The sequence below is a fragment of the Symphalangus syndactylus genome, chromosome 9 (assembly GCF_028878055.3).
Source record: "Symphalangus syndactylus isolate Jambi chromosome 9, NHGRI_mSymSyn1-v2.1_pri, whole genome shotgun sequence".
In the NCBI taxonomy this organism is placed as follows: Eukaryota; Metazoa; Chordata; class Mammalia; order Primates; family Hylobatidae; genus Symphalangus; species Symphalangus syndactylus.
In genome coordinates, this window is record NC_072431.2 from 88,423,884 (window position 1) to 88,448,072 (window position 24,189).

Here is a 24,189-nt window from a genome sequence, read left to right on the forward strand (position 1 = left end):
GTTCAGCATTGAGGTATGTACTGAGAAATATGATTTCCTGGTGGGGTGTCTGGGCCCCTTGGATAAGCGGATGTACCTCGGGCGTGACCTCACACCCCGCTCATTAAAATCAGTCTTATGTGACTGCAGACGTGGAGGTGCTCATTTACGAGAGACAGAGCTGCCTCTTTGCTTGAAGAAAATTGATTTCCATTCAACAGATGTGTATGGAGAGCTGGTTCCCCCAAGGCTAGCACTGGACACACACAGTCTATTAAGGCCCAGCCCTAAGTGGGAGGATTCACACCTTGCAGATTCTGCTGTTTGCTTGATGAAGTGGAACTAAAGAATGCTGTTTTTAAATTCAGACGTACATTTCCGGAAAAGATTTTCTGTCATCTGTAATTAACTTAAGTACATATTATCTTCTTTTTAAAACTTTCCCTGATTTTCTTTCTCCTTCCCCACTGCGTCATCCTATCTCCCCATCTCTCATTTTCCTCTTACTTCCTTTCGCTTCTTGCTTTTCTCTCTATGCCAATGCATTTTCTTTTTCATGGAGTTTTGCTTTTATTTAGAGTAATTTTTATAAATATTTGAAACTAAATTTATGCTTCTCAGAAACAAGATTCTTTCCGAAAACATACTTTGGGTGATAAATATGTAATCTGCTTCCAAATTTTTCCAAATCTGGATGTAAATTATGAAACAGAAAAAAAAAGAAACAACCATTTAGTACCTGATTATCAGTCCACATCAAGCTGAGTTCAGTGTGCCGTCCTGAATTTGCCCACTTGAATTCAGGGTACACAGTGGCAGGCACATGTCAGACCAGGAGTTAGAAACACACGGCTTCAGGACTGGCCATGAAGGACCCAGGGCAGATTATTTATTCTGTTTAAACCCCAGTTTCCTCACCTGTAAAATGAAGACAGTTTCACAGTGTTTCTGCAGATAAATTCAGATAATAATTATCAAAGTTCCTGGCAATATCACAGTCTTAATCTGTTCAGGCTGCTGTAATAAAATACCATAAACAGAGTGGCTTATAAACAGCAGAAATTTATTTCTCACAGTTCTGGAGACTGAGAAGTCTCAGATCAAGGTGCCAGCAGATTTGTTGTCTGATGAAGATCTGTCTTCTGGTTCATAGATGGCCATCTTCTCACTGTGTTCTCATATGGTGGAATGGCCAGTAAGTTCTCTGGGGCCTCTTTATAAGGAACCCCATCCATGAAGGCTCCACCCTTATGAACACCTCCCAGATGCCATACTGCCAAATACCATTGCACTGGGGATTAGAGTTCAATATGTGAATTTTAGAAGAATACATTCAGTCTATAGCAATGTTGTAACTTTAAATGTTTTCCTGAATCAATCCATCTTTCAACCTTTTTTAAGCCAAGAGTTTGAATCTCAGAAATGTGTGTTTATTAAATGAAGATTTCATAATCTCACACCCATTACACATAGTAAACTCAGGAGTGGTTCATTGATTCAGTAAATATTTGGAAATGCCTACTTTATGCCAGATTCCTTGCTGTGTTTATGGGATTCAAAGATTAATAAGACATTTTTCCTGCCCTGCCTGTTTACCCACTGTAGAGATGGGAAGTGGGAAGTGCTAGAGCGGATGTGTGAACAAGGCTGGAGGGTGCAGATGTCAGGGCGTCTTCACAGGAGACTGAACTGGGTACTGAAGGATGTTGGGTACGCAGCATGTCTAGGTAGGTTTTACGTGATGCATTATCTTCTTTTCTGACATCATCTTTGATTTAGACTAATGTTGACTTTTGGAGAAGTGAAGTTCAGGATTTTACTGAAGATGATAGATCTTAACTACTGGCCTAACTGTCAGGCACCATTTTATTATTCAATGCTTTCATCCTCTTCAAGTGGAGACCATAAGTATATTCATATACTTGTACAGGGCACCAAACAAAGCACATCGTCCTCAGAGATACAGTGAACAGTCAAGGAAAGAGATGTGCAGTGAATACTAGAAAGTCAGCTGTCCCCTCACATGACACACATGCCTAACATCATCATCGGTACCATCATTACTGTTGTTCTCACTTCTTTTATTAACTCTGTTATTATTTATGGTTCATGGTAATGCATTATCAGATTGTAGCACTTTTATTTCTACCTTTTCCTCTTTTCTGAGTCTCTTCACGTGCCAATCTACATCTGAAGCTTGAGAGACAGATTTGGGGCCCCATCCTGACTCCTGATCTTGAGTTATCTTGGGTGCTCTTGGATGGGCGATTTAATCTCTTTATGCCTCAGTGTTTGCAGCTGAGAAATGAGGATTCAGATATCTACATCACTGGAATGTGAAAAGGACTGGGTGAGGTCATGTGTGTTAAGCATATTACTTGGCCAAAGTGTAATAGCTGAAGAAACAGTTGCAGAGAGTTTCCCTAGGTATCTTGGGGAATCAGTTATCTTAGTTCCCCAATTACATAGTGAGCTGCTTTCAGAACTTGAATCAAAGCCACAGTCTTTTGCCTCCTAGTCCTGCTTTTTTTTTTTTAATAAGATACATTTGATCTTTGAATCATGTCACTGTATAAATTGGAGATTGGATAAAAAGTTCAGCTATTTATGGCACTGTGGGGGGTTTAAGGACATGTATACAAGTTTTTTGATACTCCTGCCCTCAGGAGGTGGGACTTCCTTCCTCTTTCCTTAATGACTTACTTCCAGTGAAGTGATGGGATGGCACTTCTAAAATTAGATTACAAAAGGACTGTGACTCAGGTGGCTCTCTTGCCCTCCCTCTTGAATCCCTCACTCTGGGGTGGACAGTGGCCATGCCATGAGGACACTCAGCTGGTGGAGAGGCTGTATGGGGAGGAGCCAAGCCTGGAAACACACTCTCCCCCAGTCAGGCCTTGAGGTGACTGCAGCCTCCTGAGAGACCCTCAGCCGAAGCCACCCAGCTAAGCCGCTTCCAGATTCTCTACCCTCCAAAAGTGTGAGTTAGTACATGGTCGCTATTTTCACCTGCTACATGGAAGGTCAATTGTGACTAATTCAGCATCTATCTGCAGAATGGAGTTCAAAGCCTCTTAAGCTTTGAGTTTGCTGTATGTTATAATATGCTACAATTAGGCATTTCTGCGCCAGTGTGACTGGCGAACTGAGATGGCACTCCCATATCCTTGTATTCAGGGCATTGTTAAAGACAAAAGTTTCAAATGACCCTGTTTGACTTAGGGACAAGCCGGAGCAGGATTGCTGTTCACCTGCAGTTCAGCTCACCATGTCTGAGCCTTAGATAATTTACGTCTTACAGCAGAAACATTTAGAATCATAAATGTTCTAATCCTAGGCATGGGAAGAGATTTGGTGTAACTTGCTTGATGAGGCACTGAAGCCCAGGAGGTTAAGTGCACACCCAGCCTGTACAGCTACTCGGTGGCTGGGCTGTTGAGTTTTTCCTCCTGCATCAGCCAGGGCTATTGGGTTACATGCAACAGAAACTGATTCCAACCCTTGCACCAACAGGAATTCCTGGGATGACATAGAATTGTCTTAAAATTGTCAGAAAATCTCGAGAAGCAGCTGCTGTAGAGGCATAGGAAGCAGGCGTGAGTCTCCCCGGGGGAATGAGCTCTGACTGCTTCTCCTTCCCCCGACTCAGACTCAGGACTCAGGCTTTCAGCAGAGCCCGTCTGCTATCAGAGCCAGGTACCCTGGCTGTCTTGGGCAGTGAGGCTGATGGATTTTTTAAAAAATTGAGACAGGGTCTTGCTTTGTCGCCCAAGCTGGAGTGCAGTGGTGCCAACATGGCTCACTGCAGCCTCCACCTCCTGGGCTCAAGTAATCCTCCTGCCTCAGCCTCATGAGTAGCTGGAACCAGAGGTGTATGCCACCATACCTGGCTAATTAAAAAAAAATTGTAGAGACCAGGTCTTGACATGTTGTCCAGGGTGGTCTCAAACTCTTGGACTCAAGCAGTTCTCCCACCTCAGCCTCCCAAAGTGCTGGGATTACAGGCGGAAGCCACCGCGCCAGTCCTGGATTTTTTATTTATCACCCCACAATGTCTAAATACAGTAGGAGAGAAGTTAATTCTGCAAAGGAAATCAGAGTTCTGTGGGAGGAAGGAATAGATGCTTCACAGCCAAAAAATGAGGATGGGCATACTGCACATGCTTTCCTCTTCTCAGCTCTTCTGAGGGTTGTTAGGTTGTTTGTTTCTTGTCAATATTTACTGCTACTCCTACTCACAGGAGAAGAGAATGTAGCCTCTTCAAAAGTCACTGGTGTAGGGCGGCCTTCCTAAAACAAAATTGTAAGGAAACCCAGATGTGTATGTTTGCTAGCACTGCCAGAACAAGGTACCACAGACTGGGGGCTCAAAACAACAGAAATTTATTATCTGTCAATTCTAGAAGCTGAAAGTCCAAAATCAAGGTATTGGTAGGGCCGTCCTCCCTCTGAAATCTTAAGGGAGGATCCTTCCTTGCTTCTTCCAGCTTCTGGAAGCCCCAGGCAATTCTTGTCTCATGGCAGCATCACTCTGCCTCTCTTCCATGGCTGTCTTCCTGTGGTGTGTCTGTGTACAAACCGCGCCCTGCCTTCTTCTTCTTTTTTTTTTTTTTTTTGGAAAGAGTCTTGCTCTGTCACCCAGGCTGGAGTGCAGTGGTGCAATCTCAGCTCACTGAAACCTTCGTCCCCTGGCCTCAAGTGATCTTGCCACCTCAGCCTCCCAAGTAGGTGGGACTACAGGCGTGCACCACTACACCTGGCTTTTTTTTTTTTTTTTATGTTTGTAGAGACGGGGTTTTACCATGTTGCACAGGTTAGCCTCAAACTCCTGAGCTCAAGCGATCTGCCTACTTTGGCCTCCCAAAGTGCTGGGATTACTGGTGTGAGCCATCGCGTCCAGCCACAGATCCCCTCTTATAAAGACACTAGGAGTATTGATTTAGGGCCCATCCTAACGACCTCATCTAACCTGATTACTTCTGCAAAGACCCTATTTCCAAATATGGTCACATTTACACATACCAGATGTGAGGGCTTCAACATATCTTTCAAAGGGACACAGTTCAACCCACTACACCAGGCAGCTGTGGCTTCCTCCTTCCACAGCATAGAAGGTGGCCACATGCTGCTGGACTTTCACAGTCACAGTCCCTTTATCTGTGCTTTGGCTGCACCGGGCAGCTCCCAAGTCTTTGTTTTCAGCTCCATGAGAAAACACTGGGCTTGGGAGTGGGAGACACTGGTGTTGATTGACTTGGCATGTTAACTACCCACTTGCTGTGAGAAAGCTGCCTGTGTTTAGACTTGAAGAGGATGACACAGACTTTATAAACACATTATCCAATGAGCAGCTCTTCATTACAAAGACATGTTGATGCTGGTTACAGAGAAAGAGAGTGGATTGGCACTAACGTGCCCGTGATCCTCATGGAGAGAAAATACTTTGGCATGTGCATGCTGTCACAGAGACTTCTAGAATGTCAGACTGTTTTGAAAGTGTGTTTTGTCTTATATTTAAAATATCATGGCCAGATGCAGTGGATCATGCCTGTAATCCTAGCACTTTGGGAGGCCAATGTGGGAGGATCACTTGAGGCCAGAAGTACGGGGCCAGCCTGGGCAACATAGCAAGACCCTGTCTCTACAAATAATTTTCTTTAAATTAGTGAGGTGTGGTGAGTGCCTGTCATCCCAGCTACTCAGGGTAGTCACTTGAGTTCAGGAGGTCGCAGCTGCCATGAGCTGTGATCGCACCTCTGCACTCCAGCCTGGGCAACAGAGCGAGACCCTGTCTGTAAAAATAACTAACTAAACTAACATATCTCTAAAAATAAATATAATATGTTCATTGCACAAAAATTTGAAGTTACAGAAAAAAACAAATCTAGTAAATTACAAATATGTTTACTGTTAACTAAAAAAACCTGTTAAGTATGCGCTATTTCAATTATTTCATGTATTGATTGAATGAGTCATTGGTTGGTTGGTGGATTGCTTTTCAGTTATAAAAACAATGTGTATGGGAGATGGTGCTGAATTCAAAGGAAGTAATCACTCAGAGTGAGCATTATTGGGAGAATGTGAAACCTTGGCTTGCATATGTATTTCCTAACCCGAAGTTTTGGCCTTAAGCTGATCAAACATGTCAAGTTACTATCAATGTAGCAACTGGTTGCTCTGAAAATGGCATGTCCAGGGATCCCTATGTGGATAGTGGGGAAGAGGGCGGAGCATGAAGTCCCTGGCCAGAACTCACTCAGCCTTGGTAAATTGTACTCCTTGATATCACCACCCTCTCCTTGGCACGGGGGAGCAGGCAGGGGATAGAGCCACTCTCAGGGCAGATGTATCCCTGGATGAACGGCGACAGCTCTTCCTTTTGGATGTCCCACTGTTAGAGTCTCAGGATCACCCACAACACAAAGGTCCCCTCTTCTATCCACCCAAGCTTATGTATTTCAGCCTCAAAACACTTTGAGAGAATAAATAAGAATTGGGTTGTGATATTTGCGACCCATCCTCTCTGTAGCCAAGCAGGATAAAGAGAGTTCTATATTGGGCCTGTTTTATTTCTGTTTTCTCTTGGGGTAGCTGAAAAATCTGACCCATTGGGGAATAAGGGACATTTGCAATTGGGGTGAAAAGCATTGCCAGAAATGAGGCATCGTGGTAGTCCCAAATGATAGGGTGGAAGATAGCCTAAATTGACACAGCACTTTCCAGCTTGTAAAGCATATTTATAAACACGATCTTATTTTGGTTTGGATTCCTAAAATGACCAGTGGGTGGATATAGCAGGTTTTACACCTGAGAAAATGGATGTTCAGAGATATGGAGTCATGTGTACAAGGTTATCCTGGGGAACTGTCTCAGAGCCCTCTGCTGTACATCGAATAGGAGCCCCATGAAGCAGAAACACATCATCTCCCTGATCCTGTAGGTGAGGAAACTGGGACTCCGAAACTTCAAGAGGGAAGGCTTCTGAGGTTGTTTTTTGGAAATGGCTGACATGGGGCTAAAATGTAGAGCATCTTTTTCCGTTAGCGTGGGTCACTTTTTAGTACATTACACAGAGACAGAGAGATGGGGATAAAAACAAACTTTTCTATGTTCTAAGAATGAGGGTTTGTTCAGCGTGTGGTGAGGAGGGCATGTGCAAGTACATCCACATTGATTCCTGCCTTCCCACGGCCACTGAGCACTCTTCTTCACGTGTCGTTTCTCTCTGTGGTCGCACCTGCAGGCTGTGGAAAATAAATCTGCTTTAGGGACTCAAGGGTGGCTTTAGGTCCTCACTCTTCCACTTTTCAGCTGTGAGTCATTGGGCTTATTGCTTAACCTCTCTGAGCACAATCTCCTGATCCGCAAAGAGGAGATAATATCATATGCCTCCTGGGATTGTCATGGGATTTGAATAAGGCCAGTAAGTTCCCAGAAATGGGCTAGGAACACAGGAAGCAGCTGGTAGATGATTTTCCCTCCCTGGCATGTCTGGTATAGAACATATACCCTGACATCTGTCCACTAGGGGTGTCGTAGAAGGACATGGCCTGAGCAGAACTGAGGCCCTTGAAGGTTGTCACGGAGAGGAACGTAGGCTCATAAAGCCAAGTTCTGCAGAATTACACGTTTACTCACTTCAGGATAGAGAAAATGGCATGATAATTTTTAAAAAGTTATTTTTTCTTCTTTCAAAGCACAAAGGCTTGAGAGAGACATTTTGTTAAATTTTAGATCAGTAAATGCTGTTTGCCAAGTAATGTCTAAGAGAGGGGATCCTGGCCATTTCCATGGACACGAGAGCCCCTGCTGGGTCTTGTGCTCCTGGCAGGCTGCTGGTGTCCAGGGGAAGGGGGGCCCCAGGCATCACCTGCGTCTCCCTCCAGCAGCGCCCCCCATGCTTAACCAGAGCCTGGGCCAGGGCCTGTGAGGCTGAGACCGTCTGGGGGTCTGATGCCTGCTGCTTCCTGTCTCACATCTCCCGCCCCCTGCCCCTCCATCTTCCAGGGGGAGCGACTGTCTCTAATAGGGTGGCTGTGACAGATGCTGTGGGAATTCTGAGTTTGGGATAATGAGCTGTCATATGTCATTTCACTTAAACACAATAATACAAATATTTTGATCAAACATTTTCTCCAGCTGTTGAGCGAAAGCAATAAAAGCAGCAGGGAGTGCAAGTGAATTCTCTGTTTCTGAAACGCTTTACCCTTTAAAAGCTGTTGCCTGTTAACTCTTTCTATCTCTGTCTGTCTCCTTTCCCTCTCCTTTTCCTGGCCCCTCTGATTTCCCACTGCATGCCTAGTCTGGGGCTATAAATAAAGAGACTGAATTCAGGGACGTGAAAGGGGTGAAATTGAGCACAGCTTTTTATTAAACATCCCTTAGGCTGGCCGCAGAGCAACCGCAGCTGCTGTGAACTTGTAAAACCTGGCTTGGCCCAGCCACTGCAGCTCGGCCTCCAAGTGTTTCCCCAACCCTCACAATCATATCCAACTTTTAGGCAACAGTCTTTTGAGATAACCTATCTTTGGTGGCACCAGGCCCTTGGAGCTCCCTGGCTGGAGTCTGGTTTCATGGCTGATTTCCATGGCAGAGTTCTCTGGGCCCTTGCTGCTTACTCTCCATGCTCTGACCTGGCTTCTGGAATCTCTTCCTTCCCCCTCTCCAGGCAGAGAGGGATGTGGCTGCTTAAGGCAGGCAAAGTGGAGGGTAAGGAGTCTGAAGGGACCCTGGACACCCGCTCATGGAGGATCTTAGCAGTTCTCCTTGCCAGTGGGCAGCAAAGGTGTGACCACTTTGAATGCATCCTTCAGGCTGAAACTCCCAAGAGGAATGCCCTGTACCCTGCTCCCCTTTGAAACCATGGCCTCTGACTCAGCAATGCTACCAAGTTTGAAGTTTCTCCTGTGAGCCTGCTGTTTAGGGGTGGGACCAGATCAGGTGCTTTACTTGACACTGGACACTCTTTAAAGCCAGCCACTTCCTGCACTGTCCCATCCCTTTCCTTTATTTCTGGGGAAGCGAGTTTGAGCTAACCTGCGTCCTATTCTGGATTCTAGGGACCCTGACTCCATCGGTACTCTCCTCTCTCACTTCATTCTTCCCCCACTTCAGTGGCTCCAGTGCCTTCCACCCATAAACAAACAGAGTCAAAACACCCACACAGCGCTCCTGGCCTTGGGTCTTCTCTAGCTGCTGCCCTGTCTTCTCTGTTTGCAGCCGAACATCCCGGAGTGCACCACAGTGTTCACCCTGGCTTCTCCACCCGTCAGCTCCCTGCAGTGCAGTGCACACACCCTGGCTCTGGAAGCTGTGCGTCTTGCCTGAAACTGCCTCCTCCGTCTGGCCCCTCGGATGCCCCTGACTGGTGGTTGTCCAGTGTCTCTCCTATTTCCTCCTCACACAACTCTGCTTCCTCCCCTCATCCCTTAACTGCCAGCCTCCCTCCAGGTTTCCTCTTCCTGTACCTTCCCTGGAGATTTCACTAACTGATGTCACCATCCACTCCTGTGATCGCCTCTCCCGCCTCCATCTCCAGGCTAGACTTGGCTCTCAAATCCCAGATCCACCTGCCTCCAGACATCTACCAGGAGCCTGGCTGTGGTGGTCACCTCAAACCCCACCTGTCTCAGGCTGAATCCATGCTTTCTCCTCCCTCCTCTTGTGTCCTCTCTTGCTTCCTTCTCTGTTGCTGCCTTGGTCCCAGGACCATCATTAACACTCATCTGGGCCAGAACCTTAGAGTCAGCCCACCTTCCATCTTTCTCTTCTCACCCATCTCCTGTATCCTTTACTTCTGCTTCACCCAGAGCCCCTCCTCCACCCCATTCATCTCCATTCCCACTGCCCTGCCTTGGTTTTTTGAGTCTTTACATCTCTTGCTCTCCACCTTCGTTTCATTCCACTCCAACCCATCCTCCATGTTACCACCAAAGTAATACTTCCAAAAGGAAGTTCCAGTCTCCTGCTGAGCCTTCCGTGCTCTCTTGCATGGTGTAGGAGCCCTGCACAGGCCTGGCCTCATCTTGCCGCTTCCCTGGTTCCTGGAGGGTCTCAAGCAGCAGCAGCCTCATCTGGGAGCTTACTAGGAATGCAAATTCTCAGGCTCCACCTGAGTGGAGTCAGGCCTACTGAGTCAGAAACTGCTGGGGTGGAGCCTAGCAGTCTTCACTGTAACAAGCTCTGCAGGAACTTGGAGTCAAGGTCAAGTTGGAGGACGTATGCTGGAAAGCAACACTGAGCTGCTTAGGAGTCACCAAGCACGCCCTTACCCCCGAGCAGGCTGTGCCTGTCTGTGGTGTCTTTTCTCTACACTCCTGGTCACCATTCTGAGCAAGGCTTTTCCTCAAGGTGAGGAGGTTCCTCTGGCCCTCATCCTTCCCCTGCCTAGTCCTCTGCCCACTGCTCCCTCATGTACGGTCTTTGGACCTGGGATGCTTTTGAGCTGTTGTGCTTGTGGGTGGCTTTGTGACTCCTCAGTCCACGTGCTTCCCTCCCCTCTGGGGCTCCTTGGAGCAACCGGCTTGTTAGGCTCTTGGAATCCATGGGGCCTGGTACCTGGCAGTGCTGCTTAGATGTGCAGAGTGAATTGTCTTTTTTTTAATTATTATTATTATTTTTTTGGACACAGAGTCTCACTTTGTCACCCAGGCTGGAGTGCAGTGGCTTAATCTTGGCTCACTGCAACCTCTGCCTCCCAGGTCCAAGCAATTCTCCTGCCTCAGCCTCCCGGGTAGCTGGGATTACAGGTGCCCACCACCGTGCCCTAATTTTTTGTATTTTTAGTAGAGATGGAGTTTCAACATGTTGGCCAGGCTGGTCTCGAACTCCTGACCTCAAGTGATCCACCTGCCTCAGCCTCCCAAAGTGCTTTGATTACAGGTGCCCACCACCATGCCCTAATTTTTTGTATTTTTAGTAGAGAGGGGGTTTTACCATGTTGTCCAGGCTGGTCTCAAACTCTGGACCTCAAGTGATCCACCTGCCTCAGCCTCCTAAAGTGCTGGGATTACAGGTGTGAGCCACCACACCTGCCTAGTGAATTGGTTTTGACCTGTTCCTGTATTCAGCAACTACTTACTGAATCCTGAGGTGTTAGGACTGAAGCAGCGCAGAACAGAATTCCTGGTTCTAATTGTCCTATCTAAACTTTAAGAGTCAGCATCGTTGAAGAGCTAAGGACAGCTGAGTATCAACCCAGCAATGATTTGAAGGGCGGGCAGTGCAAGGGAGGTAGTGACCTTGAGGGAACTACTGTGACTCCTTCCTGAAATTTCCTTTAAACCCCCAGACCCTTCTTGGGCACTGGCCTCTCCTCATCTCTTGCTTGACTTTTGTGTCCTTCCTCTCTGTTTCCTTAATAGGATAATGCAGAATGAAAGTCAATTTTTGGTTTCGTTTTTCTGCATTGAAGAAGGGAGTTGGACTTTAGCGCTCAGTCCTGAGTTTATTTGGGGAATGTGGCCCTTTCCTGATTTTCACCTCCTGAGGACCTCTGGCTTTGGATAAGAAAACAGTGTTTATTCTTTGGGGACAAAGATTTTTCTGAAAGCTCCCATACAGGAGTGTTCTCTAACTCTTAAGATTCTCCATTAATGTGTTTGTTTTTTCCTTTTGTAAATTTGTTACATTAGCATTTAATTACTCTTCATGACAGTATTAAATTTCATGAGTGATTTATAGTTATAATAGAGACTTGTATGATTTATTGCAGTTGGCATTTAAGGTTTGCCAAATTCTTAAGAGCCATAAGCACTGAAATTGCTTAATCTGACCCTGTCCAGAACAGCCACAGCATGGGTGAAACCCCAAATTTAAGTATAATAGGAACAGCTGCACCACCCACCCCATTTTTGTTTGATGTTACTGTCTGCTATTGTGGTACCTGTATATGTGGGGGACAGTGGTGGTGGGTATATGTGTTTCTTACATAGAAAAGAGAAGGGAACCTTTTTTTTTTTTCTTTTTTTGAGATGTTTTTTGCTGTTGTTGCCCAGGCTGGAGTGCAATGGGGCAATCTCAGCTCACTGCAACCTCCGCCTCCCGGGTTCAAGTGATTCTCCTGCCTCAGCCTCCCGAGTAGCTGGGATTACAGGCATGTGCCACCACCCCTGGCTAATTTTGTATTTTCAGTAGAGACGGGGTTTCTCCATGTTGGTCAGGCTGGTCTCGAACTCTGGCCTCAGGTGATTTGCCCACGCTGGGCCCCCTTCTGTTTTTAAAAACAAGAGCCCGACCAGGCGCGGTGGCTTACACCTGTAATCCCAGCACTCTGGGAGGCCGAGGCAGGTGGATCACCTGACGTCAGAAGTTTGAAACCAGCTTGGTCAACATGGTGAAATCTCATCTCTGGTAAAAATGCAAAAATTAGCCAGGCATGGTGGCGGGTGTCTGTAATCCCAGTTACTCAGGAGGCTGAGGCAGGAGAATTGCTTGAACTCCAGAGACGGAGGTTGCAGTGAGCTGAGATCGTGCCACTGCACTCCTGCCTGGGCAACAGAGCAAGACTCCGTCTCAATAAATAAATAAATAAATAAATAAATAAATAAATAAATAAATAAAATGAAATAAAATAAAATAAAAGATGAGCCCCAAATCCTGTGCCTTGGATGGATAAGTATAACCTGTCATCTGTTGGTCAACCGAAGAGCTGACCCTGGTGCGTTCCCCCTGTGGTTCTGAGATAAAAGCCAGGGCAGTGCGGTGGCCACTGGACTGAGAGTCGGGGCTTGCCTGCTGTGTGACAGATGGCTTCAAACCTCAATGGGCAGCTGACCCTGCCTCGGGGTCTCTCGCAAAGAAGGGCCCAGACTCTAACCTGCTCATGGTCAGCCCCCACAGTGTTTTCAGTGTGCCCCAAGTCTTTGTTGGGAACAGCGTTGTCTCCACTCCTGAGCTGGAATCCTGACAGCACATCACGGGCTTTGCGCTCCTGCCCTGGTTCTTGTCATGAACTTTCCATCCCTGTGTCCTCTTGCTGCTCCAGCCCGTGTGCTTTTCTCAGGCACAACTTCCGGCTGTTGCTTAAATTAATAATTATCTTAATGAGGTGTTGCTTCGTTATTATTTTCACCGGGGTAGGGGAGGTGTAGCTGCTCACTTTGGTGTTTTCTCAGGTTACTTTATCCACTTGCATTTGCAGAGAAAAAGGTGTGCTCTTGGACTCTGCCTTCTCCTGCATGGGTGGTGTGGATAATCCTCCAGGGTCCTTGGCTGCATGGCAGATAATCTCTTCGGGGTTATCTGTTAATTACCAGTGAATGTGTGAAGTATTTGTGCAAAGGCTTTTGAAGTGAGCTCCACGCACTGTTGCCTGGGCTGCCACCGGCCCTGCTTCCCGGGCAGAGGGTTTCAAGGCCCAGCTTGGTTCCCCTCAAGTGCTGGTGGTATTCTCTTGCTAAATTGTTTGCCTTTCTAATGAAGTGAACTGTTTGTTTGACTCTGCGGTAGAAGGTATTTAACTGGGGACTAAAGTAAACGTTGGAGACATTCAAATAAGCCATGCATATCTGCTTTGTGGAGGGAAGGAAAACAGTTTGGCCTCACTCACCTCCGGGAAGAGTCGTTAAGGAACTGTTTAAATAATAAACTGAGCCGAGCGAGCGGATATTGCTGCAGCCCAGTCTGGGGCTTTTGTGCTAGTCCTGGCTGGCCTGGGAATTCCTCTGCAGCAGCCACGAGGGGAGAAGAGAGCGGCTGGATTCTTGCAGTTAGTAATTGTGATTTATTTCAGTGTAGAGGGACTTCTGCTGTGTTCGGTCTAAACAAGCCCAGTTAGCCCTCAGGACAGCGGGCTGGTGGATGGCGACTGTGTTAGCACAGTGTGCGCAGGCCCCAGTGGCAGCAAGAGAGCATCATCGTGGGGTTGATGTCTGGCCCGTGTCCTGCCTGCCAGATCTGGCCTGGTTAGGGGCCTGCTGCCTGCTAGGCTGGGTCTCTGGTGCCTGGGAGAAGTGTCTGAGTGACTGGGGCAAGGGGACCAAAGTGTAAGCCTGAGGCAGGGCCTGGGTGAAGTAGGGGACCTGTACCTGGGCAGTGAGGGCGGGATGTATGTGATCACCCAGTGTATCCATGACAATGTCTGTTAGCAGCTTTTAGCTTTTGTTGTTGGCAAGGGTGAAGCAGAGAAGGTTGGAAGTGGGAGTAGTTTTGTGGGAAATACAGTTGTACTTAGGACCAGCTCCATAGTTTGTGAGGCCCAGTGCAAAAAGAAAATGGGGAGCCCTTGTTGAAAAATTACTAAGAATTTCAAGCTGGCTACTGCGCGTAACGTTAAACCATGCTCGGGCCCTTCTGACCACAGGCCCAGGGGCTGCACAGGCCCCATGCCTAGGTAGTTGGCCCTGCTGTAGCTTACAGAGCACTGTAGTCAGGAACATCTGGACTGGAGGCCAAGCTTCGTCAGTTCCTAACTGAGTGACTTTAACTTCTTACCTTCTCTATCCCTATTTTCTCATTTGCAAAATAGGATATGAATACCTACTTCCTTGGATTGTCATGTGGTATAAACAAGAAAATACATGAAGAGTGTTTAGGGCAGTCCTTAGCACGTGTGAGTGCTCAGTAAATGATAGTTCTTTTTTGAGCATATTTGTAGCTGTAACTTATTTTCTTTTCCCTGAAAGTTAAGCTGAGGACAGTGTCTGTCTACTATGAAGTTCAGGAGACAGAGTGAGGTCCTTGCCACAGACCTTACTTAGGGACAGAGATATGCAGGACTCTTCCTGGGTCTTATGATCAGAGAAGGCTTGAGGGCAAGAGAGAAGCATGGCCTGAACCTTCAGATTACTTGCAAAGCTGAAGACACCCACATAAAGTTGTTGACTTTCATGGTAACTTGGATGTTTATGTTGGGGAAGAAGGACTTGGAAGGAACAGTGACTTCTTAAACGTGGGTACTGTCACGTGCTACCTCAGGATATTCAGGTCAAGGACTGACCACATGTAACACAGTGGTCCCATAAGATTATAATGGAGCTGAAGAATTCCTATCACCTAGTGACATTGTGGCTATCATAACGTCATAGTACTTTACTTTTCATAAATTTATAGTCACTTTACTTTTCACAAATTTAGTGCAGCCTAAGTGTACAGTGTTTATAAAGTCAACAGTACTGTACAGGAATGTCCTAGGTCTTCACATTCATTCACCACTCACTCACTCACTCACCCAGAGCAATTTCCAGTCCTACAAGCTCCATTAATGGTAAGTGCTCTATATAGGTGTAGCATTTTAAAAATATTTTAATACTGTGTTTTTGCTGTACCTTTTCTATGTTTAGATATGCTTAGATACACCAATATTTATAATTGTGTTACGGTTGCCTACAGGATTCAGTATGGGGACATGCTACCATACCGTTATAGCCTACGAGCAATAGGCTATACCATACAGCATGGATATGTAGTAGGCTCCACCATCTAGGTGTGTGTAAGTGCACTCCATGATGTTCACACAATGACACAATCATCTAAGGACATATTTCTAAGAATGCATCCCATTGTTGAGAGATGCATGACTGTTATTTAGAATTTATGAACCACCTCCACCTATGTCACCTGGGGCCTTGTACAACTTTGTGGAGTCAACAGAATTAAGTCTTACTAGCCTTATTTTACGGATGAAAGAAAATTTATATTATAGCTGTAGTGATTATCTTAATTTGTTTTTATAGAAATCTAGAAAATATGTCTTTAAATGGGGGAGCCTTTTCAGCTGCCTTGGGTGAAATGAAGAGCGGACAAATTCCCGTGGGAAGGGTGTACCAGCCAAGGGTTGCAGCATGCATCATTCAGTGTGCTGAGTATTTGGCCTTTTCCTGATTTTGGAGAAGGGGAAACTCAGTAGAAAGGATGGCTTTTCTAAGGATTCATATTGAGGGTGATAAATTCTGTACAAGTGTATATTGGTGTCAAGATGACTAGTAGGTTCCCATCAATTTGGTCTATTGCCTAGTGTCAGTTATTAAATCCATGCTTTGTTTCAAATGTTTTGTTTAAATCCCATATTATCTGCTTCAAGTCATTAGTAACACTTGCAAACAGCAAAGTAGCATGAGAAGCAGTCTTGCACTCTCGAAATGAGTGTAGTCCACACCCTCTGATTAGTGGAAACTCATTGAGGAAATGCAGATTGGGGTCATCTTTGTGTGAGTGTGTCCACTATTACGCATCCATGTGTTGAGGCTATAGTCCCTAGGGCTGTAGGTGTGGACCTAGGCGTACAAGGTATAGATGCAGACTCCGGAAGTAGACCATGTTCTCTGTCCTTAGGGGCCCTTAGAGCACATGGACATCATTGACATCAGATATCTACCAAGTATAGTTTATGAAGACTGGTCTAGAATCCGGGGTCACTTTGTAGAGAGGGAGGAGAGGACTCAGATGGAGATCACATTAGAGCCTGAGTCTTTTTAGAGAAGGTGAGCAGCTGCTGAGTCCAGATGAAGGGCCAGTGAGATCACTGCTGAGGCTGCAGAAGCGGAAGTGCGCAAGAGAGCTTGAGGCCTCAGCGAAGCACAGGCAGCAGACAGCTAGCGGCCCCGGCTCAGTGAAAGCAGCCTCAGGACCATTGCCTTCCCAGGGAGGAGAGTCCCCAACAGAGCCCAGCTGAATGGGTTTGTTGACATCCCCAAGCCTATCATCCTCCCCAGTCCTAAAAGAGAACGCTGGCAAAGTGAATTTCTCTGGGATGTGTCTGAGCATATTAGCTTGTCAGGACTGCAGGAATCATGTAGGGGAAGAGTGGGCAATGAGTGGCCTCTGCCTTTTATGGGCATGGTGGGCTTGCGGGCCCAGGCAGGGTGCCTCTTGCCTATAGCACAGGTTAGACATCCAAGGCATTACCATAGGAGCAGGTGCTCTAAGGGGTGGACGGTCAGAGATAGTCTGAAATTTATTCAGCATTCCAACTGGAATTAAGCTAAGAATTAAGATAGGAAGCCAGATGAGATAGCAAGGAAGGGAAGGGTAGCCAACAAGAGAGGAAGCCACTAGTGGGAACTTCAGAGAGTGGAGCTTGGAGTAGTTCTGATCCAGCCTGCAGGCAGCTGTGGGGCTTTTTATCTGCACATCCAGGAATGAGTATGAAGTAGCTGCAGAGTGGACGGTGGACTTGAGAAGGTGTTCTAAAGAAGAAAGGTATTTCGGACTCCTTCAGATGATACCATTCGATAGATGCTCACATAGCCAATGTCTTTGAGGTGTGTATAAAATGTACAGCCTGTGGCTGACATAAGGTTGCAGAGAAAGGAGAAATAGAAGAAAAATGGGGAATGTTTTCTACTTGTACTCCGATGAGCCAAGAAATGTGAAGTGGGTTTTTTTCTTCCTAAGCAGTGGGGGATTCTCTCCCTTTTCTATCATTTCCTTGCTCATCCTTTCAAGGAAGCCATGTCGTGTGCTTTATTATTTTACAGTCATGGTGAAAGAAACCCTTAAAACAAACTCTTTGCTTTAAAGCTTTATGTGTTTCTGCAAACAATGATGCTTCTTAGACAGTGAGAGTTCAGAGTTTAAGGGACAAGAAAGTGGAGCCTTTTAATGCTCCCAGTGTGCAGTAAACATGCTGGAATTTCAATGGATTCCAAAGCGTAACAATAATAGCATTAAGTACATGCCAGAGCCTTTGATGTTATTGACAAAAAAAAAAAAAAAAAAAAAAAGTAGATGGTGGTGGGGGCAAAGGGGCCCCTGTCATTTCTGTCATGAGCTTTTAAACTTTTGACCTCCAACCTTTTGTGTCAAAGAGCTTTTTCCATATGGGTGTTAGCAGCCTGATCAAGTATCCTGAATTCACTGGAGCCATCAGTTTTTCCCTGATGAGAAAGGGCATTCCGAGTCAAAAGGTCCCAACCAGGAGTGTGATTGCTGAGCACCCATCAGTGTCTGCCCTGTTTTAGAGGTGGTGGCGTGGGGTAGGGTGGTGAGGTGCCCACATGAAGTTACTCACTGCCCAGCAGAAGGCAGGCAGCCTGGTCAGGCTGGAAGCTGCCCTTCAGAGTGCTAGGATTTGGTCCAGAGTGTGCATGCATCTGCTGGGCCTTGGCCCTGGGCTGACTCTGAACATGGGAAACATGCAAAAACCTGCACAGGGAGGATTCCAAAGAGGAGACAGCCCATACCTGTGGGTTCCCCTCATTTTGCCTGTTGTTGGAGGCCCCTTAGGTAGATGGAAGTGTCCTGCAGTTTCCAGTAGGGATGGCTGGCCTGGTCCACCACTGTCATTGCGTGGCCTCAGTTTCCTTTCATGTCTTTCCTCCCCCTTTTCACCTTTCCTAGAACAGACGTTTATTGAGTTTCTGCTGGGTATACATGGATAAGTGGGCCTCTTCTGCCCTCACACCCCAGACCTCCTGGGAGGGAAAGAAGACAGTTCTGACTTGTGGGTGTGTGCACCCTAGCAGGGACTCATCCCCATATTGCCTGGCAGGAAAGGCAGCATGGTGTGCTCACTCCCATGGCTGTGTTGGTATAAGCTCCATATTAAGTAAATGCGTGCTTGTCTGAGGAAGTGCACTGAGGGTGAGCTATAGGGCCCTCAGAGGGCAAGGCGGTGGGGAGGACATGATGCAGGTCCAAAGTAGAATTCCTCGGGTTGTCCCTACTGGTTCCGGCCAACCTGAATTATGGAGAAGGGAGGAAGGAGCACGCGATCCCACGGAGCCCCTGGGAAGCCTGACGGAGGGGGTGGTGTTTGTATTGAGTCTTGAAGAGGGGGTAAGACTTGGGTAAGAGGGAATTTGTCCTCAGCTGAGGGGACACCGTAAGCCATGAAGTGCATGGTGCCTGAGGGGGCACTGACTCTCGGATGGGGAGGTGTCCTGGACAGAGCTTGGTGGCTGGGGCCTGAAATTCATGGTGAAGAGCTTGGGCTGGAGTGGAGAGGCTATCTTGGGCTACTATACATTTTGGGAGAAGGGAGGGATATGGTTCAGACTTGGTTTTAGGGATGCTGGTGTAGGGAGTATAGTTTAGATAAGCTATGATAAAAAGCCTTAACTCTGACATTGTTGTGTCAGGAAGTGGAATGTCTAAGAGCCCTGATCCTGAAGTAAGAAAGACACACAGCTCTACTATTGTGTCCCCATGTAACGCTGGAGAAGGTCAGTTTCCCCATCCATAAGAATGGGCATATGAATAGTGCCTGCTTCTCAGGGTCAGGCCGCAGGAAGAAATAAATGAGGTGAATCTAAAAGGCACTGCACATTGCCTGACCTGCATTAAAGTATTCAGTGAATTGCACTTGTGCTCATCATGATTGTTTTATTATTTTTCTTAATTACTATTTATGGGGCAATCCTTGGAAGACCTTTAGTTGTTGATTGACAGGAACTGCAGATGGAGTGGATGGTCCAGATAAAAGAAGCAGAGTCAATAATCCTTCAGAGCTTCTTGCCTGGTTTTGAGCAAAATGAATGTGCCTCATTCATTTCTTAATTGCTACAAAGTTGCCAACCAGCATACTCTTGAAATACTGCTGGTCTTCCAGAGACTTCCAAATATTTCTGGAAGTGATTCTTTATGATTGGTGGCAGCATTCTCTCTTGTGCAACTGTGAAGACAAGGGTAAACCTCTTGATATGCTGAGCCTGAGCACCGACAGTCTCTGGCAGGCCTGCGTTTGTGCTGCCTGAGAGCTCCTCAGGGTTGCCGCCTCCCAGGCAGGATTGACAGTTCATGAAGGTACCTGGGTTTCCCTGCCCTGGCAGGGATCACGTTTGAAGTGCCAAGTCCGGTGTGCTCTGGTATTGGAATAGAAAGAGCACCAAACTTGCATCATAAGGCCATAGTTTTATGCAACACTGGGTAGATCATTTAGCTTTTTTGAGTGGATAATAAAATTTTCCCTTCTTAGTTCTCAGGATTGTCTTGATAATAGAACTTAAAAAAGAAACAAGACTTAGGAGAATAATAATAACGTTTTGAGAATGCTTATTTTATGTCAAGAGGATTCCTTAAGAAGATGTATACTATTATAAAATATACTATGTTATTTTGCTTTCACATCCCCCTACCTGCTTCTGCTAGTTTTGCAACACTGAAAGCTCTTTTTGCAGCAGACTAATTTTGAATAGAATACAACTTCCAGACCTCCCCTTTGTGGATCAGTTGTTGGTTTCCTAACTAAACCAGGCTTAGTTTAAACTTCTGATTCTATTGACTCTAGGGTCTCCGTAGTTAGATCTGAGATAACCAAACACTTTTTATGGAAAAATTTCCTCTTCTGCTTTCATTTCATAACCATTCGAGACCAGCCTGGCTCACATGGTGAATCCTCGTCTCTACTAAAAATACAAAAATTAGCCGGGCATGGTGGTGGGCACCTGTAATCCCAGCTACTCGGGAGGCTGAGGCACGAGAATCGCTTGAACCCGGGAGGCAGAGGTTGTAGTGAGCTGAGATTGTGCCACTGCAGTCCAGCCTGGGCAATAGAGTGAGACTCAATCTAAAAAAAAAAAAAAAAAAAAAAAAAAAAAAAACCCAATGTGTATTTTTAGAGCTATTAACTGTGACTTTTGAATTTTGTGATACAAAAATACAGTCATTGATTTAAAAATTTGTCACTAGTAACTGATTTCCATTTTTAATTTCCAAGCTTATTTATTGTCACTGAAAATACACCATTAGCATATTTCAAAGTAAACAGATTTGTCACTTTTAAGTGATTCCTTTATGTTTGCATGTGATTTCCCTGAGAGAGTTCTGCAGTTCAGCTAGAATGGATGTAAACCTTTCCTTATTTCTCTTTGCTGCCTTTCCCTCTGGTTATTTTTTCTCTCTTATCCTGGCAGGAAAGCTGAAAACAACAAAAATGTTGGATGCATATATGTGGAATCACAGGCAAGACACATTCCAGAGTCTCTGTTTGGAAGGATATGGTTGGTCAGCCAGTAGGTAGATGTGGTTCTCTTTCTACCACTGGGCATCCACTGGATGTGATCTTGAAGGGAGAAACATGCAGACTTACAGACAGAAGAAGTTAGAAGTTTCCAGAAAGGGGCGAGATCAATTGTTGGTTCACGACTGAGGACATACTTGAAGCAGTAAAGGCAGAGGTTTCTTTTGTCAGTTCACTTGCAGAGGACCATTTGGCATTTTCTTGTGGGAAACACATGATCACGTTTGTTGAGGAGCACAGAAGGGATCTATCTGACTGTTTAAAAAAAAAGGATGAATTGTGGGTGTGACCAGAGTGTAGTGATGGGTAGCATTTAGGTCTAAAATACTAATTAGTTTAATAGTCTGCATGCTTACACAAAAGAAATTGTAAAAAGCTTGCTATTTGAGTAGTGGAGAATGTCCGTGGAAGTTTATAGACCAGGAGTCAAGACTGTCGGGTAGTTGCCAGAAGTAAAAGCTTCTTGAGTTTTAGAAATAGCTTAGTTTTTGTTGTTAATTAGCGTTTTATGTAAACTTGTATTTGTTTTACTTAATTTATAAGATAAGTTAAATTTTCAAATGCTTAGCTACTGCTATTATTGCTAGATATATGGTTAATTTCATCCATTATCTTGAAATTTGTCTACTTGTTACAGGTTTTGCTAAAATTAGATGAGATGTCTATTGATTAATGATTAATATGAACACTTTCACTATATTAAGTCAGTCACACAAGTTAGCATATAAAGAAAGTGCATTGAAAATATTTGACGTACTTAGTGTTATCACTTAAACAACACAATAAAGAAAAAATTTTTATATGTTTTTTTCCAAAATGTAATAATTTCTGCAAATTACTTTATCATGGTACACTGGAATAGGGTTTGTCAACCTTTTTCCATAAAGGATAAGATAACAAATGTGTTAGGCCATGTGTTTCCTGTCTCAGCTGGTCAGCTCTGTTGTTGGTGTGGGAAAGCAGCCATAGGCAATATGTAAGCAAATGAGTATGGCAGTATTCCAATAAAACTTTATTTGCAAAGCAACCTAAGTGTCCATCAACAGATGAATGGGTAAAGAAAATGTGGTACATATACACAGTAGAGTACTATTCAGGCATAAAGAAGAATGAAATCCTGTCATTTGCAACAACATGGATGGAACTGTAGGTCATGATGTTAAGTGAAATAAGCCAGGTGCAGAAAGAACTTGATCTCACTTATTTGTGGGACCTAAACATTAAAATGATTGAACTCAGAGAGATAGAGAATAGACGGATGGTTACCAGAGGCTAGGAAGGATAGTGGGGGTTGAGCAGGGAGTGGGAATGGTTAATGGGACAAAAAAATAGAAAGATTGAATAAGACCCAATGTTTGTTAGCACAGCATAGTGACTATAGTCAAAAGCAATTTAATTATACATTTTAAAATAATGAAGAGAGTATAATTGGATTGTTTATAGCACACATAATAACTGCTTGAGGTGATGGATACCCCATTTGCCCTGATATGCTTGTTATGTGTTGCATGCCTGTGTCAAAATATCTCATGTGACCCATAAATATGTACATCTACTATGTACCTATAAAAATTAAAAAATTAAAACATAACTTTATTTACAAAAACTGGCCCACATGTGATAGTTTGCAGATTCCTCCTATAGCATATACTCTTCAAGTTAAGGCTCCTGCCATTGTGTAAAGTGAAAAAATAACAGATAATTAAAAAAAAAAAAGATTCAGGGCATTTCTACAAGATTTCTAGACTATGCTAGAGCCACAGCTTCTTTAAACTTGCATTACCCTATAGAAGATCATATAAATGTCTCATTCTGATGATTCTGGAGGAGTTTCTAACCCCACATAATATGCTTGTGAGACCAGAAAAAAGATTCCTAGTGCTCCATGAGGTGATGCCATGGGGATTCTGTCCAGCAAGTCCTCAGCGGGGCCCTGTGTGGTAGCACTCCTTAGATTCCGCTCACGTAGATCATGGCGGGCCACAGACTGCCTTGCTCAAAACACGTTGCTCTAGACTCTCCTTGTCAGGTTACCTGGGGTGTCCTCAGAGGGCGGATCAGCTCATTTCCGGTGCCATGTCATCCATAGGCAGGAATTGCAAGGTTGTCTGAGTAAGTCAGTCAGTCTGCGTCTTGGGGTCAGTCCAAATGGCCTCCCACAGTGCACTGAGCCCTGGAAAAAGGTCTTGCAGGCATGAGGATGATGACTGGAGAAGCTCCGTGGTGGGAAGAGACAGTGATGAGGTCTGGGCTGCCTCTCTACCATCTCACTAGAGTGAGTTCCTTGGCAGTCGAATCTCTCATTCTCTCTCTCTTCTCTCCCTCTCCTGCCTGAGACCTTTCATTTTATAGAAGCTGGATGGTGATTTTGGTTGTAGCATAGAGGATGCTGTTTAATGATATTTCTGCTGATGGCAGATGATTGAATGAGTTTGAGGTGACTGGCCATTCCTACAGGCAGGGCTAACTCTAACGACAGAAAATCATCTCTAGCTCTGGTGTTGAGTAAATTCCAAGGCCAGGGTGCAGACGACTTCAGTATTTAAATCACCCATGAGGACTTCTGCACTTGGCAGTTTACTCTTGCACTGTTTCCCGGACACTTTCAGACCATTCAAGTATCATTTGGTGAATTACTCCTTCAGGGCACTAACTGAGAGACTTTGATCTCTCTTTTTTAATCTGCAATTTTTGTATGTAAATTTCAAACCTTAAAAGACAGTTTCCCAGGATGGCATCCAAGAGATCTTATAGCCTGAGGATACTATAACTATTTCTTGGGAGAAGGATGCAACTAGAGATAAATCTCCAAGTGTCTTTCTCGGTTATTCTCTGGCTACAGGTTTTATGATCAACCCAGGCTGTTGTGAAGAGACCTAAAAATCAATGCCTCTCATTCCTAATGAGACCCTTAATGCTCAACGTGATGACAGCCAGTGTGAAATGGAATACTGACAACTCTACCCAGCACAAATATTTTTGCTATGCATTTCAATTTAAACATGTGTCAAGCCAATTACATATTTATAGGGTTTAAAGACTATTCCATTCAAGCCTGGGAGAGTACACACTCTTCAAATCTCTGTTTAGTGTAAGAGGACTCGGGTACAATAGTCAAACCTCTCGCAGGTCTGTAATAAATCATCTTTGCAACCATAAGCATGTACAGTTGACTGCTTACCACTGCTCCACAGACCCGCCCCCACCTGGTAGAATTTTAATTCCCTCAGTAAAATTGATTCCACCAGTTCTGCACATTATTCTCCCTGTCTTCCATTTACCCCGTTAGTTTGCTGACAGTAGAGTACACA

General features: G+C 45.2%; 1 protein-coding gene across 1 annotated transcript in view; it reads left to right on the forward strand.

Moving 5' to 3' along the window:
- Positions 1–24,189, forward strand: part of GLI3 (GLI family zinc finger 3) — a 277,220-nt gene that overhangs the window by 132,724 nt on the left and 120,307 nt on the right. The window lies entirely within an intron of this gene.